Source organism: Oryctolagus cuniculus, chromosome 20 (assembly GCF_051225735.1).
Source record: "Oryctolagus cuniculus isolate XC-2025 breed Fujian yellow rabbit chromosome 20, ASM5122573v1, whole genome shotgun sequence".
Classification (NCBI taxonomy): Eukaryota; Metazoa; Chordata; class Mammalia; order Lagomorpha; family Leporidae; genus Oryctolagus; species Oryctolagus cuniculus.
Window position 1 is genome coordinate 32,492,063 of NC_142886.1, and position 17,517 is coordinate 32,509,579.

At 39.0% G+C, this 17,517-nt stretch overlaps 1 long non-coding RNA gene across 1 annotated transcript in view; it reads left to right on the forward strand.

Annotated features, from left to right (window-relative positions):
• Nucleotides 1-6,878, forward strand: part of LOC149120130 (uncharacterized) — a 54,320-nt gene extending 47,442 nt beyond the window's left edge. The window contains exon 3 of the long non-coding RNA XR_016226457.1: nucleotides 6,811-6,878. This is a non-coding gene — a long non-coding RNA (uncharacterized LOC149120130). The remainder of the gene's footprint in view (nucleotides 1-6,810) is intronic.
• Nucleotides 6,879-17,517: the final 10,639 nt, after the last annotated feature.

Sequence of the window (17,517 nt, forward strand, 5' to 3'; positions counted from 1 at the left end):
GATATTTCCCAGGATTTATCTTCTATTTTGGATAGTCTTTCTTATGCCTCACCAGATCTGTTGTGAGGGCATTCCACTGAATTTTCTATTTTGCATATTGAATTTATTTAATTCTTTTTTTAAGATTTATTTATTTATGAGGCCAGAGTGCTGTTTAGGACATCTTCCATTCTATGGGTCTGCTGTGTATCTCACTTCCCATGTTGGACCTTTCTCTCCCTTTTTTATTCTATCAGCTAGTATTTGCAGACACTATTCTTGTTTTGTGATCCCTTTGGTTCTTAGTCCTATCATTACCATCAATTGTGAACAGAAATTGATCACTGGGACTAGTGAGATGGCATTGGTACATGCCACCTCGATGGGATTGAATTGGAATCCCCTGGTATGTTTCTAACTCCACCGTTTGAGGCAAGTCAGCTTGAGCGTGTCCCGAATTGCACATCTCTTCCCTCTCTTATTCCCACTCTTATATTTTACAGCGATCACTTTTCAGTTAAGTTTCAGCACTTAAGAAGAATTGTGTATTGATTACAGTATTCAACCAAAAGTATTAATTAGAACAAACAAACAAAAATACTAAGAGGGATAACATATTAAGTTGCTCATCAACAGTCAGGGTGAGGGCTGATCAAGTCACCGTTTCTCCTAGTGTTCATTTCACTTTAACAGGTTTCCTTTTTGGTTCTCAGTTAGTTGTCACCTATCAAGGAGAACAAGCACTCTGGCCTCATAATCAGCCCTTAAGGCATGCGGATCCGGCTGCAATGCCCATGAGAGTATTTCAGGCATGGAAAGCCAAGACACTCTGGGGGAAAAAAAAAAACCTAAATGAAAGATCTCCACGGGTGAGATCCCAGTGGAAAGAATGGGTCATCAAAGAAGGAGGTACCTTTCTCTGAAGGGAGGAGAGAACTTCCATTTTGACCATGGCCTTGTCTAAATATGATCAGAGTCAGTGAACTCAGGGGGCTTCCATAGCCTTGGCAGCTCATGACAAGAGCCTAGGGTGATTACTGAGGCCATAAACTAGAGTGTCAATTTGTTAAGTCAACAACAGGAGTCACCGTGCACTTACTCCTCATGTAGGATCTTTGTCCTTAGTGTGCTGTACATTGAGATTTAATGCTATAACTAGTACTCAAACAGTATTTTTCACTTTATGTTTCTGTGTGGGAGCAAACTGTTGAAATCTTTACTTAATGTATGCTAAACTGATCTTCTGTATATAAAGAGAATTGAAAATGAATCTTGATGTGAATGGAAGGGGAGAGGGAGTGGATAAGGGGAGGGTTGCGGGTTGGAGGGACGTTATGGGGGGGGAAGCCATTATAATCTATATTCTGTACTTTGGAAATTTATATTCATTAATTAAAAGTTAAAAAAATTATTTATTTATTTGAAAGTCAGAGTTACACACACACACAAGCACACACACACACAGAGAGAGAGAGAGAGAGAGAGAGGTCTTCCATCTGATGGTTCACTCCCCAATTGACTGCAACGGCTAGAACTGCACAGATCTGAAGCCAGGAGCCAGGAGCTTTTGCCAGGTCTCCCATGTGGGTGCAGGGGCTCAAGGACTTGGGCCATGTTCTACTGCTTTCCCAGGCCATGGCAGAGAGCTGGATTGGAAGTGGAGCAGCCGGGTCTCAAACCAGCGCCCATATAGGATATAGGATGCCGGAATTGCAGACTAAGGCATCAACCTGCTGCGCCACAGCACCGGCCCCAAATTCTTCATTTCTAATATTTCCATTTGACTTCTCTTCAATATCTCTATCTCCCAGCAAAATTTTCCATGAACATTGTGTGTAGATTTCTTTATCTCATGTATTTACTTCTTAGCCTTTGAGTAATCTTATGATCATGCTTTTGGATTCCTTTTCAGGCATTCCATTAATCTCTTTATCTTCATATTCTAATATTGACATGTTTTCTGTTACTTTTGGAGAGTTATATTGTTTTCTCCTCTGATAGCTTTTATCTTTGAAGTATGCCTTTGTGGATCAGTGGAGCGTCTGCTCCTTCAGTGGATATCTAGAGGTGGGTGCTGGGTGGGACTAGGGAGCTTCTGTCAGTTCTCAAGGGTGGGTCAAGAGTCCAGGGTGATATCCAAGTTGGACATGGTAGATCTCCTCTGTTGTGAGCAGAGGTAATGGTATGATCACATCAGCTGGTGTGAATACTGCCTTAATTCCTCTCTGCCATTGTGCTCAGTGACTGGGGTAAGCTCACAGTGGTTATACACCCATGCGGGTGCATGAACCTCACAAAAGGTCTGTGTAATCCTCAGTGTGAGCATGGATCTCACTGCCATGTCCAACCACATTCACTCGGGGAACTCTGAGCCTCTGAAGCCAGACACAATGATTGCCCAGAGACCCAGCTACACCCTATGCCCTATCATGCACAGAATTCTCACAGTTACAGCATACAAGGATCCTCCAGTTACAGGGTTCAGGGGACCCTCTCTTTGTCCTGTGTATGGAGAGAGCAGAGGCATTCCCATAGCCATCTGCCTGTTGGTGCTCCATTTTGTCAGTTTGAGTCTTGGTGTCTGTGATAGAGCGCAAGGGGTGGAGAGAGTCAGAATCCTAATCGAGATCCCTGTCCCCTGCCAACCCTTAAATTCAATGCAAACTATGGATCTACCCCCCCAATAAAACCCCCAGTTGAGCATGCCTGTGTGCCGACACAGCCTCTGCACAGGTTATTAAGATGGCACTTTCTCCCAGTTAGTCAAAATGTGCCCTAGTGGGGGAATGCGGAGAAAGAAATGTTCTCTCCCTTCAGAGTGTTAGGTGAGCACCCTGTCCCCTGCCAGTGCTTCAGGCTGGACTCAAAGTCATTGTGGTCTGTAAAGTTCTCCCTCAGGTAATATCGCCAATGACATGGGCTTCTGCAGACTTCTTTCCGTTCACTCCAATATGGCATCCCTCCTAGTTCCTAGCTACAGATGTTGCCAATAGTGTCCCCGCTCTCTGCTGCGTGTTTGTACTGTCCATGCTTACCCTTGCCATCTATCTTCTTTCTCCATAATTTCCACTTCAAATTCCCCTGGGAATGTACTTCCTCCACTTTTCTTCTATTGTCTTCACATGGTCAAAATCAGCACGGCTTTTCTCTATTCAGCCATGTTGGATCTTCTACTTAAAAAATTCCTAAATATTTATCAGTTGGCTTTTGTGATCTATAAGCTTTCAGCATCTGTACATCACCTGTAACAGAACCTATACTTAATTAATAAATTCATTTAAACAAAATACACATCATTCATACCAAGGTGAGTTACCCAAACTGACCAGAAGTTTAAGAGCTTCAGAATGCACATACACACATACATGTACACACATATACACACAGATCTACTTTCCCTCTTACACATAACACAAAACCACAACTTGCTTACAAAGAAGGTGGTGTCGTTTCATATAACACTGACAAAATCCTTAACTCTCTGTCCTTGGGAATGTGAATGTCTACAGCAGGATCCCTGCTGCCTTTACAGCAACACAAATATTTTCTCCAATGAAAAGATGTTTGAGGGAGCAGTAATTAGACTTGACAGGAGTTTAATGTATTGAAGACCTAACATTGATTTGATTTTATGTTTGCATTCATGATATAGGCTTGTACTTGATTTCCCTAACTGGGTCTGACACCTTTATTGGAATACTTGCAAAATAGAAAGGAATGGCTTACATGAAATATGACAGCATGGTTTGGACCAGATGGAGGCTTTCTGAGATGATATGATATGACTTCTGAGGAGCTGATAATTGCTAGACTCAATATGCCCATTAACTGAAGGGGAAACCATTGCACTCTTGAGATGAGCTGATCTGACCCCATGTACTATCTTGCTTTCTTCATTCATGACAGGTTTCAGGCTATGTGGTTTACAGAGAACTTTCTTGTTATCTCAAACCATGTGCTAACATAAGCTAGAAAAAAATGAGTGAGGGAATCATTGATGAGAAGTAATAGTAGTGCCACAGAGATTATTATGACTGAAAGAAAAAATGATAGAGGCTGGTGTAAATATTACATTCTCTATCTTTGTGAACTTATTATAAACACAAAGAAAATAATCAAATTTAACCTAATAATTGTCTCCCCTTCTCTGTTTTGACATAGAAAGCTCATAATCAAGGGTTTTAGATGAATATCTTTTTATACATTGCCCATTATTTTGGTTAATTACTTGTATTGTCTGAGTTAATTGACTTTGGATTTCTATAACCTCAGGACATCCTAAATGATATAAGAATCAACCATTACATTTTGATTAGAGAAGATTTATTATAAGAAGTAATTCTTGAGTTTTTTTTTTTAAATGTTTCTTTATTTATTTTGAAAGTCAGAGTTAGTGAGATGGAGACAGTAGATCTTCCATCTAGTGGTTCAGTCCCCAGATGGCAGCAACCAAGGACCAGAAGCTTCATCGAAGTCTCCTGCATGGGTGCAGGGGCCCAAACACGTGGGCCATCTTCCACTGCTTTTCCCAGGCCATTAGCAGGGAACTGGATGAGAAGTGGAGCACCTGGGAGACATGAACCAGCACCCATATGGAAGGCCAATGATGCAAGCAGTAGCTTTACTTGCTATGCCATGACACCAAACCCAAGAAAAGGGCTTTTAAACAAATATATGTGAGTATATTGGATTTGGAAGAGGTTTCTTAAAGTAAGAAGACTGCAGGCTATACTTTTATAATTTGAGGGAAATCTATGGCAGTAAGGGTAGATTTTCCCTAGAGGCCTTGGTTGGAGATGTAGTGGTTGTGGTTCCTTTGTCAATTTATAGCCCACGTAGTACTAAACTGTCCAAAATTTATTCCTAGAAGTTCTTATCTCCCAGTAAGTACCCTTCACAGGGTCATCTATTTTAGCAAGTCACTTCTTGGTTGCTAACAATTATAATTCCTCTAATATCATCTAGGAAAATATCTAACCTTTATAGACCCCTGAAACTTTCTCTAAGATACGATATAGAACAAAATTCTTATACTGGATGTATCCAAATAATCAGAAAGACTTGTTTAAAATGTAGGTCCCGAGCCGGCGCCGTGGCTCAATAGGCTAATCCTCCACCTTGCGGCGCCGGCACACCGGGTTCTAGTCCCGGTTGGGGCGCCGGATTCTGTCCCGGTCGCCCCTCTTCCAGGCCAGCTCTCTGCTATGGCCAGGGAGTGCAGTGGAGGATGGCCCAGGTGCTTGGGCCCTGCACCCCATGGGAGACCAGGAAAAGCACCTGGCTCCTGGCTCCTGCCAGGATCAGCGCGGTGCGCCGGCTGCAGCGGCGGCCATTGGAGGGTGAACCAACGGCAAAAGGAAGACCTTTCTCTCTGTCTCTCTCTCTCACTGTCCACTCTGCCTGTCAAAAAAAAAAAAATAAAATAAAATAAAATAAAATGTAGGTCCCTCTTAGAATCCACCCGTGGGTGAAGATAGAGAACTCATTATTTTAACAAGCAATCCAGATAATTCTTAATCTTCTAGCTATATTTTCAACCACATTTTGCAGTTCTCATCCTGGAGAACTTTTTGCTTGTACCATTTTCCTTTTACATCTTATTCCGATGTGATTATCTTTCTCACTGTTAAATCTATACACAGGCATCCTCTCTTTTTTTCTTAGATATAAGTATAGGTTATTGTCTAGGAGGGAAGGAAATTTCTAGAGTGTCTGCATGCAACTCAGGACCATGAAAATTCAGCAATAGAAGTTAAAAATGAAGCAAGCCGTAGCACTGTTAGTCTATATTTAGAACTCAGGAGTCTAATATATGTATGCATATATAAGTAGTAGAAATTTATATAACAGCTACTTGGATGCATGTGGGTCATGTTTTTGCTCCATGGTATTTTTATTTAGATCCTTTGAAAGATCCTATGAATACAATGCAAACGCTCATATTGATATTTATATATAGAAGGACATTTTATTTTTTCATGTTACAGGATTTAATTATGTGTACTAACTCACTGGAGATAACTCACTGTTTTTATTTGTAGAAGAAAGAAAGCATCTTCCCAAGTAGAGATCAAGCCCTTTGCAGTGACATTTTTCCTTGGTCTTCAGATAGGGTGACAGGGTTTTCTCAACTACATGGAATAAGGGAGATTTTGTGTATGTAATATTTCATATTCATAGGTTTCAAAGCTATTACTGAGGCTGGAGTGTGAGAAGTTGGTGCCATACAAAAGAAATAAAGTAGTTATTAAGGGTGCAGCAGCATGGACCATTGTGTTTTGGATTAAATATTCTCAGAAGATAAAAGCTGTTGGGAATGGTATTATTGGAGGGAATACAAGCAATTTAGTAAAGGAAATCTCAAGTTTCTATCATCTGTCCATAAGATTTTTTTCCTTGCTGGGTTTCTCAGGGAGTGGGTGGGGGGGGGGGGGATAGAGCTCACAGTGGAAAGAACAATTTAGGATCAAGTAGACCTGAAGTCCTTATTCCCCTTTATATGATAGGTGACATTTGATCAGTTATTGAATCCCTCTTAATCTCTAGTTCCATACCTATAAAAGAAACATATGTAAATTACACAGATGGTCAAAAATTAAATGAGCTGAAGTTTATGTCAAGGAAGAAAATCATTCATATGTGAGTACTTTTTAATATAATTATACTGATAAACTTACAAATTTGAAACAAACTTTAAATCCTGAGATAAACCCTTCCTCTTGATCATTGTGCATCATGCTTGCTTTATATTGTTGGATATTGTTTAGTAATGTTTTGTTAAGGATTTTTTTCATCTATGTTTATAAACAATATCACTTTGTGATTTTTCAGATGGACATCTGAGGACTCCTTTCTCTGATTGCAAGTCACATTTACTGGATTCTTTAAAAATCTAGTAATTTTTGGTGAAAGTCAAATACTAGATAGTTCACTGTAGAATTAACTGTTTTGCTTTTCTCAGTGTTGCTGTATTGTTTGTTTTAGTAGATAATTAAATATTCTGGTCACAAAATATGAAATCTGTCTCTTCTGTGATGCATATTCACTTATATCTCTGTCTCCATTTTTTTCCTTTTAACTTTGATCCCTTGGGTCTACTACATACCTGTATAGTTGAACAATCACCCAATGATTTAGACATAAAGCTATGCTCTGACAAGAAAATCCAGTAAATCCTTTACCCTCTGCCTACTGAACTGTGGATTGAGGAATGAGTTGAAAAATACAGGAAATTTTCAAGTTTTTCCAAGGCTTCATTTTTCACTGGGTTTTTTGAGTAACTATATAGATACATAGTTTAGGAGTTTTATCTCAGGCTTTCTTTTACTCACTTCTGAACTCCTGTTCTTCAATTTATCATTTCTGTGCTGTGGTCCTTGAACCAAACTATTGCTTCTGGCCAAAGAAGCTCTAGGGTTCAATCCTTGATGTGGAGAGCATGGGAACAATTCAGTGTGGAAAAGCTATGAATTCACTTTAAATTTTAGTAGAAGCTTTTCATGAATAAATATTCCCAAGTTGCCTATTGCTTTTGTTATTTTCAATTCTTGATATAATCATTTTGAATACATTCATTAAACTTTATGCTTGTTTTCTGTTTTAGGGAATCACCTGGCATCTTCATGATACTATTGCCAGAAGTAGAGTTCTTGTTTTGGGGGTTTAATTTTTTATATGAGCTTTAACATATCTAATTTAGAACCTCTAGCAATTATTTATGTCAGGTGAATAATAGAGACAGTAATATGAATTCCCTTAATCCTAATATGAAATATTTATTTAATATGAATATAGTTAAAAAGGATAGCTTTCAGAAAGCAATGGATGCATGATAACATTGCCACTTTTAATATAATAATGGTAAGTTGTTATCTGAAAACCATTGGAAGGCCAGCCTTGTGGCTCAGTGCATTGAAATGCCACTTAGGATGCCAGAATCCCAAATCAGAGTGCTGGTTTTGATCCTGGTTGCTCTGCTACTGACCCAGCTTCTTGCTAATGCACCTGGGAAGGTGATGGAAGATGGCCCAAGTACCTGGGCCCCTACTACTCATGTGGAAGAGGAGGATGGAGTTTCTGTCTCCTGCTTTCAGCCTAGCCCAGTCCTGGCTGTTGTAGTCTTTTGGAGAGTGAAGAGTTCTTTGTCTATATTTATCTCTTTTTCTCTGCCTTTCAAATAAACAAAATACTGTTTTAACCCCTTGAATTTTTGAATGAGAAGGAAGAAAAATTAAGGTTACTGCCATATAAATTTAAAAGTCATATTGACTTAACTTCAAAGTTATTTTAAGAGGTTCAGTGGCAAAAATCCTAGATTTATTTCCTATCATTTTATACATGATTTTCCCTGACAAATTCTGTAAATTTGTGGTGTAGAACTTAGTCATATTATGTTTACTATTATGTTTTGTTTGAGAAAGAAATTGTGCTAAGTTTCAATACACCTTCACTAGTATAAGCAACGCTTAGTAAGACTTAGTTTCAGAAGCTGCTGAGTTTCTCAAACATCTATTTAGTAATAAAATGCTGATAATTTGATGGGATACCAAGCATATTATGGTTGAGGAGTCCTTAAGGACAATTTAGTTATACAAGTGAATTTAGAATATTTAAGTCAGACATGCTAATCAAAGAAGTATAATTTGGATTTGTGAATGAACAAAAGTCTTTACAGATTTAAAGCAATTGAAGAAGGAAGCTCCTATTATTGCCTGAAGTAACTACTAAGAAAACTTCTATTTTCAAAATGAACATAACTTATATCACTCTTAATAAAGAGTTGTTAATCACTAAAAACTTTTGAAAAAATAGTTGGTTATGGCAAATATTTATTCCATTTATTAGAAAACTCTAAATATGGGCTGGCGCCGTGGCTCACTTGGTTAATCCTCTGCCTGTGGTGCCAGCATCTCATATGGGCACTGGGTTCTAGTCCCGGTTGCTCCTCTTCCAGTCCAGCTCTCTGCTGTGGCCCAGGAGGGCAGTGGAGGATGGCCCAAGTGCTTGGGCCCCTGTACCCTCATGGGAGACCAAGAGAAGGCACCTGGCTCCTGGCTTCGGATTGGTGCAGCGCCAGCCGTTGCGGCCATTAGGGGAGTGAACCAATGGAAGGAAGACCTTCCTCTCCGTCTCTCTCTCTCACTGTATATAACTCTACCTGCCAAATTAAATAAATAAATAAATTGATTTTGAAATCAAGCACAAAGTACAATGAGAAAAATGGGGGAGGGTAGGAGAGCAAAAGTAAGCAGGAGAGAGAGTGGGAGAGGGGGAATGACCACTGTGTAGAGAGGAAGAAAAGGAGGGATATATGAAAAGAGGTATTTTTCTTTGAAATTTGTGTCTTGTAAGTATAGCATAATAAAAGTTTCTTTATCCTTATGAAAAGTCTGTTAAAAGTAATACTTTCCAAAGGATGGTATTTCTTCTTTTGCAGAATTCTATTTTTATATTAACTCAACCATATAAAATAAGAAGAAGAGAAGAGAATTCTGAAAAAATAATGTAAAGTCGAGTTTTGCCTTGTTCATCTGAATATAATTAAAAATTTTTAGAATTGGTTCATTTTCTATCAACTTCTATTATTTTTCCATTTCTGTACTTGCTTTCTGCATGATATTCCTACAACAGACTTTTCAGCATAATTTTCTCAAAATTCATTTATTTATTTTGAAAGTCAGAGTTACAGAGAGAAAGAGAAAGAGAGAGATTGATCTTTCAATCGCTGGTTCATTCCCAAGGTGGCCACAACAGCCAGGAGCCAGGAACTTCAGGTAGGTAGCAGGAGTCCAAACACTTGGGCCATCCTCTGCTGGTTTTCCCAGGCCATTAGCAGGTAACTGAGTTGAAAATGGAGCAACCAGGACTCAAACTGGTGCCCATATGGGATGCCAGTATCACGGGTGATGACTTTGCTCGCTACTCTAAAACACCAGCCCCTAGCATAATTTTGTACATTGGCTATACTGTACCTATAATGGTCTCTAATAAATGTTGTCTAAGTGAAAGATTTATTGATAAAGATTTTTATGATTTTGTGAAATTTGAGGTTTATTATACTGATTTTCATCTTTTTTGTTTTCCCACTTCCAAAGTTAATGGTTTTTTTTTGTTGTTGTTGTTGTTGTTGTTATAACATTGTAAATATGTTGATTCTACTGGTGGAACTTAAGGCTGGAAATTTGAGAAACATAATTTATCTACATGTAGTAATTAATCAAAATAAATTCAACTTGGCTGAACTTTTTGTTTGCTTCACTCAAGAAGCAAATAATTAATTCTGAAAGCAAAATAAATGGATTTGCATTCTGTCATTTAGGCTGTTTGTTGAGGTTAATATTTGAAAGTAATCATGAAACTATTTTTAGGAAAACAGATTTCTGCATCAACCTGAACCATAAACAGGAATATCTATTTTCAATTTAGTTGCACTTTTCATAAAGGTAGTATTTGATAAAGCCAAAGGAAAGGCAGATTTAAGAAAATGAGGAGGTTTTTATTTCAGCTCATTTTCTCCAGTGAAATTGGGCTTTAGAAACTTGAAAATAACACTGAATATTTTTCTCTATGTTTCAAATGTTATGAAAATGAACCTCTTTTTTTAACTCTTATATTGAATGACTCATTGTTCCCTCTTGAATCTGGAACTTGATGAGATGTACAGTTAGGAAACATGCATTTGTAGTCATAAGGCAACAAAGGACAATTAGTAAATGAGATAAAAATGTGGTTTAGAAACCAGATCACTCAAGGTGCTCGTATATTAATCTTTTTTGTTTTTTGACAGGCAGAGTGGACAGTGAGAGAGAGACAGAGAGAAAGGTCTTCCTTTGCCGTTGGTTCACCCTCCAATGGCCGCCGCGGCCGGCGCGCTGCGGCCGGCGCACCATGCTGATCCGATGGCAGGAGCCAGGTACTTCTCCTGGTCTCCCATGGGGTGCAGGGCCCAAGCACCTGGGCCATCCTCCACTGCACTCCCTGGCCATAGCAGAGAGCTGGCCTGGAAGAGGGGCAACCTGGACAGAATCTGGCGCCCCGACTGGGACTAGAACCCGGTGTGCCGGCGCCGGAAGGCGGAGGATTAGCCTAGTGAGCTGTGGCGCCGGCCGTATATTAATCTTGAGAAGGTATAATTTTCCTCCTAAGTACACATTAAGGAATATCTATAAACCTGGTATCATATCCGTGTTGAGTTTCCTTTAGGGTATAAAAGATGGTTTATTTAGATGTTAAGACTTACATATTTGCCTTGTCTTGTCTCTCATCATATCTTAAAAGGATTTGAAGTTGTATGGGTAAGGTTGGAATTTTAAATATATGTAAGTTTGAAACATTTACAATACCCCAGAAGGATATTACAATTTCTGGGACCCACCTGGTTATTAACATGTAAATCACTGCCTTAATTAGAATATAACCTAATGAAACATTTTTCAATGCATATTCCTAAGTGTTTTGGGGATAATTAAAATTATCTATTAGATTTAAGTTTTGGTTTTCCATTGCCTAGGGAGGAACTTTTAAAAGCAGCCTTTTGCACTCTGTTTTCTGCAAAAGCTAAAAAAGAGAAATAGATTTGGGAGATATGATAAAATGTTCTAAATGTTTAACCTATAAAAACAAACCAAGACTATTGATGATTTTGTCTGTGATATTGAAAACTAGATTGAATTGAACCATGTTTTAATATTTGACAGAGTAATGACCAAACACAAAAGAGAGATTTCTTTTTTAAAGTTCCTAGTTACAAATCTGATGATTTCATTTACTTTTAAACTGCCTTTAATTACTAGTTGGAAGCAAATTCTACCCCTGAGAATTTATTGTCTTTCGTATTCCCTGGTCCTCACAAGGCTTTAGCTCCTTACCAGCCGTGCTAACAAACACATAGATTTCCTGGGCTTGTTTTGATGTTTCTTTCTAACTTCACCTGGCTTAGCCATACTCATCTAGGGACAGAAAACTCTGAAACAATAGGGATATCTTAATTTCTTTCCCATGTGTGGTAATACTTACTGATTGAGTACTTACTTGGGTCAAGCACTGAGCTAAAAACTCTGTAAGCTCTACCTCGTTTAATCTTCATAACTTCCCCATGAAGCATCTTAGTTGCTACAGATGAAGAAAATGAGGGCTGGGGTATTCTCTAGAAAATCAGATGGCAGTGACAAAGTCAAGACCCAAATTTAGGTATATGTGTTTGGCACAGTGGTTAAGATTTTGATGTGGATATCTGTATCTACCCAATCAGAGTGCCTGGGTATGAATCTTGGTTCTCTATCTGATTCTAGCTTCCTACTAATATGTACCCTTGGAGGCAACGGGTGAGGATTCAAGTACATGGAGTCCCTGCCACCCATGTGGGAGATCCAGATTGAGTTCATGGTGCCTGGCTTCAACTTGAACTAGTCTTGGATATTATGGGCATTTAGGGAGTAGGCCAGTGGATGGAAATTGTCTGTCTTTATCTGTGTCTCTGCCTTTCAAACAAATAATATTTTTATAAAAAGATTCCAATTTCTGAACACCAACCTAAAGTTGTTAACTTCTGCTCCTGATCACTTCCAACACTGACATCACAACATGAAATGAATTCTTCCATTCCATATGAAAATGAAAATTTTAATACATTCTACTCATGACATTTCAGAATGTCTTACTCCAGTTACACACTCTCCCGTCATCCAGACACATCTACTCACTTTATCACCAGATTTTTGTCTCTGTCATTTGGTGAATCATCTTCCTCTTCCCTACAACGTCCTTCACATCAAAGCCCCAACTTCTGGTTCAGAAGCTCTCTGCAGAATAGTTTACTCCAGGCTTTTCCCCGCAGAGTATCCATTTTCTTAAGGCTGCCCAGTCTGACATTGCCTTTCTTTGCTTCTTATCCTTAGGCTCTTTTATGCCTCGAGACTAAAGATCAAAGCTAGAAATGTTCCTTGCTCTTCCTCGGTCAGGTTTCTGTTCAGCCTGTGTAAGAGTTTTGGAAGAAGACATCTACTGTTGCTTAAAGATATTTAAGGTGACTGATGTAAACAAAGAGGAAGAATGTTTTGAAATATTATGCAATTAAACTTAGTGAGTAATTATTCCATCACAGAATTTTAATACTAAAGAAGTGGCAAAAAGTACATAATCTTAGTGTATTATTTCATCAAGGATGACTTGGGAGTACAGAGATGGTAACTAACTTTTCTAAGATTTCTTGAATGATTATTGGAAATTTCGGTTCAGCCTTGTAGATGCAGTATCATTTCCATTGTAACACAATACTTGTTATGTTGCCACTAATTCTACACCCCTTCTTCCATTCATTCAATCTGTGACTATAATTAGGACATGTATATCAAGGATGTGCTAGGTGCATATTATATATATTAGGAGCTTCTGTCAGCTACAGATAAATATAATGTGGTCTTTGTTCTTAACAACCTGGCAATCACCTTTTATGTTTTTGTTTTTCACATTCATACATGTAACTGTATTGCAGGTATTAACATGTTAATTCACTGTGTTGACTAATAAGCAAATTCATGCGTATGATATGAAACTAAAGTGCTTACTTTGCATAGCACAACTTTCATGATTAAATAATTATTCATCTTGTCCATGAAGGACAAGAGAAAGGGGAAGTTAAAGGGAGACTTAGAGGTTCCTGGGCTAGAGGCACACAGCAGAGGCCCTAAAAGGAGATGTTTTTAGTCTAAGAGCTTGAATGGAAAAGGGCCTTATCTCCAACTGATCATCATGAACATGAGAGAAACCGAAATCCAGAAGAGTGTGGCTGAAAGAGGAAGAAATGAGGCCATCGTTCAGGTCGGTACTAGAAGTCTTTAAAAAGTTCATGGAAAATGCTTATAAAAAATGCATTTTTTTAATGTGAAATAAACTTATTTAATTCTCTTTTCACCAACTTTTTGATGTACCCTCATGAAGATTTCAGGACTTGAGTGGCATCCTAGGGTGCCATTTCTATAGTGATTTATTTCAGTCCTCCTACTTTCCATGAATACCCCTGTGTCTAAATAAGCAATTATCCTTGTCATGTACTGTGGGGAGCAACTCGGACTAGACTAAGTTACTGGAATTAAGACTTATTCTATGCATCTGCTCTCCCACAATATGGCGCTGGGAGAGGAGAAAACAGCTTCTACACAGCTGCCTCCAGTTCAACCAATAAACTGTAGGACCTGCTCCTGATTGGAGGAGAGCAACGTACTTGGCGTGTGGGTACCAGAGTTGGGATTGGTGGAAGAGGACTATAAAGGAGGAGAGAGACAACATGCACCAGGAACGTCTATCTGAAGGAACATCTGAGCAGCCCCCGAGAGAGCCGGCCGGCGGTGTGCCGCTCCCCCGCGGAAGTGGGGAAAGTGGCAGGGGGAACCGCCCTTCCACGGAGGTGGAAGGGACGGTAGCCAACCCGGGAAGAACCAGCAGCAAACCCGGGGAGGGCCGAGCAGACAAAGGAACAGCGCAGGGTCCTGTGTCGTTCCTCCACGGAGATGGGGAGCGACATAATGGTGCCGTGACTCGGATATGAAGCCTAGGCAGGGTTTAGTGTCGTTCCTCCACGAAGACGGGGAGCGACAATGTACAATAATATTTTGGGAGAACTTTATCTTCTACATTCATGCTGAGTCTCTTTACCCTTCCTTTAGATCCCCAACTAACAATGACTTGGAACAAACTGTTGCTTGCATTACATTTCCTTAAATTTTTCTGGATGCCTTATGCCTCCTTTTGTTACAGTTTGAGCTGCTCTCCTTTCAACCAATACATGATCAAAGAAGAGAAAAAACATTCAGAATTTTTTCTGCCGTGACTCCCACTGCTCTCAAATTTCATATGCTACTCTTAACCCACATGGCAAAGAGAAACCCACAGCCTGTTCTTCAGGCTTTGTTAAATTTTTTGATATAGTATTAGACTAGTAACACTGCTTTCTTTTAGTTTTGTCAGTTATGCCATGTATATTAAGATTTTTATGATCCTGTTTTATAGAAATTCAAGGTTTTACCTGACCTAGAAATTCTAATCTATCTGTGGTTCCAGAGTATTAAAAATTGGATAAAAAAAAAATCAAGGCTCTGCTATCCCACAGAATGAATGGATACAATACAGAAAACAGCAGATTTATGTCTCAAGGCCTGTGAGATGTAATTTTATTATTTATTTATTTAGGAAGTAGAGTTACTGATAGAGAGATGGAGAGATAGAAAGATCTTTCATCTGCTAGTTCACTCCCCAAACGGCTCCAGTGGCCCGAGCTGGGCTAATCTGAAGCCAGGAACCAGGAGCTTCTTCTGGGTTTCCCACATGGGTGCAGGGGCCCAAGCACCTGGGCTATTTTCCACTGCTTTCCCAGGCCATAAGCAGAGAGATTAGAAGAGGAGCAGCCAGGATGCCAACTGGCACACATATTGGATTCTGGCACCACAGGTGGAAGCTTAGCTTACTACACCACAGCACCAGCCCGAATATTATTTTATTTTTATAAACTCCGATAGAGCTTTTCAAAGAACTCTCCCACCTGGGACAGTTAAATAGTTAACCTGAACTGAGGGAAATACAAAAACAAAAACACTGGTCTGATTTACATTGTCCTTTAAGGGAAGAGTACAAAATGGCAGATACTAAGAGACTAGGACTGATTTAATTAAAAGTTAATAAAGCAAAGCAAATTTAATAATTTCTCATGTTTTATATGTATGTAGTATTGGGGATTCTCTGTTCTTATCTGAGTCAATAAAACTCCAAATTCTTTTTTTAAACTTTTATTTAATGAATATAAATTTCCAAAGTATAGCTTATGGATTACAATGGCTTCCCCCCAATAACTTCCCTCCCACCCGCAACCCTCCCCTTTCCCACTCCCTCTCCCCTTCTAAAACTCCAAATTCTAACACTACAGTAATTTACTTTCCATTCATGGTGCACAGGGTAATGAGGCTTTACACAGAGGTCTGGAAGCATGGCCCTCCCATTGTCTTGTGGCTACACCATCACTTGGTTATATGACCTCATGGGCCACAACAACAAACTAAAACTGGAGAATTGCACATTGTTATTCACTGTCTCAGTTAAATTTGGAGAACTGCATATATGTTTTTCACTGTCTCACATTCTGTTAGCTGTAAATATTCCTATGAGCACAATAACCATATGGGGTCAGGGTAGTTTAATCCTCCAGTGAGCACAGGAGAGGATAACCAGATTCCATGGAAGTCCCTAGTAGTGCTGCGAGAAGCACAAGCAGCATTTTTTCTACTCCGAAAGGATCTATCCATTAGGACAAGTTCACCTGAAAGGATATTACCAACATAATACAGTTTAGGGTTGTCAAGTATCACAGAGAAAGTATGTTGGAGGAGAAGTTGTAGAAGGAAGTTACTTGCAACATTGATTAGGAAAATCATACTCTGTCAGTGTAGCAGGTAGTTGGGTTAAGGAACAAGACGGATACTGATGGGCCTTGACATTTCCACTCATAAAATTTCTTTTCTAGGGCCATCTTTGAAATTGGTGATGTTCACATTCAAGTTTTTCCTATTTTGTACTTAGGATGTCAGGCTTTGGGGGAGTCATGAGTCGCAATGCTCTCCTGTGAACTTCTTTTGTTCTTGTTTTTTTTTTTTTCCTGTGTTGTTAATGCATTGAAATAGTGTTCTGATGTAATACTTCATGCCTAAAGAAGTATCACTGCATCAAAATTCAGCATTTTGCTGTGAATTTGTGATTTTTCCAATTCCAAATGTTTTAGAGTCAGCCTCCTTAATGAGCCCAGTGCATAACAAATAAGTGCCAAGAAAGAATAATGCCCGCTCTTTAAGGGATAATCAGTTATATTTATTCACCATTCCTCATTCTGGCAGGAAGAAAGCTTTCCAAGAACACATAGATCCTTGTACATTTGCAGAGATCAATAGGTGCAATCATTTCCCATTTCCCTGGGAGTTAAATTTCCAGCAGTTCAGCCTCCTTCAGTGCTCCCCACACACAAGTACACACATAATATATGTATATATACACAGGATACACACACACACACACATATACACTCTGTACACATACACATATTGAGAGGGAGATAGAGAGAATGAGAGAGTGAGGAGAAAGGAGCTGCATCTGTTGATAAAACTAACCATTATTGGACTCGCATACCATTTCATGGATGAATTATAGAGTAACTCATAGATTTTCTTCCATAATCATAGACGTTTGATATAAAGTCAACTACAATTTTCAAGTTTGACTGTGTTTCTTCAATTTGCATAAAAGATAAATCCAGAATAAAGAATGAAGGTCTATGAGGTTATATATCCAAGCAATGGTGTAGCCACAAGACAGAAGAGATGGTGGATGCCAAATGACCACAGTGACAAACGTGGCAGTGACATCTAATTGTCAGAAAGTCAATCAGTGAGATCCAAAGTAAACACAAAAAATCCAGCTCAAGATCAACACATTATTGAATCATGACAAGTTGGTAGTGTGGCTTACAGAATTATTTATTTATCTATTTATTTATTTTTA